Below are 2,100 nucleotides of genomic sequence, written 5' to 3'. Positions count from 1 at the left end.
AAGTACTAATTCAATAAAAAAGAAAATAGAAAAAAAATATCAAAATAAAATAATACAGAAATTATTCCCAATTTTTTTTTCAATTAAAAAATGTAAACATTTACAAATATTTTTAAATTTGAAAAAATGATTCAATAATTATTGAAAATTACAGTAGGAAGTCAGACAATCATAAATGAAACCAAATTTCGAGATAAATTAAACTGGAAATTTCATGTAAAAATAGTAAATGGGTTGTACTTGTATAGCGCTTTTCTACCTTCAAGGTACTCAAAGCGCTTTGACACTACTTCCACATTCACCCATTCACACACACATTCACACACACATTCACACACACATTCACACACTGATGGCGGGAGCTGAAAATATATGTTTTGTTGAAATAAAGATAAACACTGGTTTAAATATCTGCTTTACTTATGATTTCAAAATGAAGTATTAATGAAATTGTAGACTTTAAAATTGACTATAGATTTTACGGTTAAATTCTGCCGACTTAGTTTTTTACCGTAAAGTCAACTTTGGTTCCGTATTTTTCCCATATTCAGTAAGAAACTAAATCTTTAAAAAAACTAACATGAATTGATGAACGTGGACCAAGTTGAAAAACTTATTGGGGTGTTACCATTTAGTGGTCAATTGTACAGAATATATACTGTACTGTGCAATCTACTAATAAAATGTTCAATCAATCAATCAAAACAAACAAAAAAAACATTAAAACATCAAGATTTTACGGTAAAAAAAAAACACACTTAAAAATTGGCATCTCTGCCGCTTGAATTTTCCCGCTAAAAACAGTGGTATTGTTTTTCCATTCCATTCAATTTATTAAATATTTATATGCTGTAAAAAAAACTAAAAAAAACACTGCTTTTACTGTAAAATTTTGGTGACTGAGCTGCAAGTTTTGAAAATAAATTTAAACATTTTTTTGCAGTTTAAAAAAAATATATATATATTGTTAATGAATGTTATATATATATATATATGTATATATATATATATATATATATATATATATATATATATATATATATATATATATATATATATATATATATATATATTTGACACCCCTGTTGTTGATAAACCCTCCAGCGCAATACACACTTTGTCCACAAGATGTCACCCTCATTCTTCAACCCAGTCTTAAACACGTAGGAAAATTCACATGTTGTTACAAATATTCATTTATTCATAATATTTTGTTAAAAGGGAAGTACATTTTTCATATCAATGACATCTTTATGTCTGGTCAGGGGTCTCAAAAGTAATTTTTGGGGTCATTTAGGGCATGAAAACTTCAAATATCGGGCAAAAGTTCATTCAGACTGAGACTAATTAAAGGGAAATTATTTTTTGGGGTATTTATTTTGCTGATTAGTTTACAAGATGACACTTTTTTGCATTCAGTTATATACAGAATTTGATTTTTTGTTAAGAAATTGATAATTACACTGTTAAAATAATAATCTATAAATATTAGAGCTTCATTTTTTTAATTTTAATGAGTCCTCCAAAGATAATTTACTGTACTAGAATGAGATGTTTGTTATGTTAGTCATGTGAAGAAATCTGTCAGCCGTCCTGATCAAATGCACACCAGTAAACATTTATTCAGCCAGACTGGTTTGGTGTGTGTCTTTGGAGGTGCCCTTCAATCTCCGGTGACCTTTTGGATTTTAAAATAACAAACCCGCTTCATACACATAAATCAAAAAGGAACATTTGATTTAGATGTAAATGGGACTAAATTATTAGTTTGTGGATTTCACATTATGTTCATTATGCCTAAAAAGTAGACCAACATTTTTTTTAAACTTTATAGTAGTTTTTAATTTAATTTAATTTAATTTAATTTAATTTAATTTAATTTAATTTTAATTTTAATTTTAATTTTAATTTTAATTTTAATTTTAATTTTAATTTTAATTTTAATTTAATTTAATTTTATTTTATTTTTATTTTTAGCGATCCATCCATTTTCCATCCATCCATCCATTTACTACTGCTTATTCCCTTTGGGGTCGCGGGGGGTGCTGGTGCCTATCTCACCTACAATCGAGCGGAAGGCGGGATACAACCTGGACAAGT

The sequence above is a fragment of the Nerophis ophidion genome, linkage group LG17 (genome assembly GCF_033978795.1).
Source record: "Nerophis ophidion isolate RoL-2023_Sa linkage group LG17, RoL_Noph_v1.0, whole genome shotgun sequence".
Classification (NCBI taxonomy): Eukaryota; Metazoa; Chordata; class Actinopteri; order Syngnathiformes; family Syngnathidae; genus Nerophis; species Nerophis ophidion.
Note: the sequence above shows the minus strand (reverse complement) of the source record.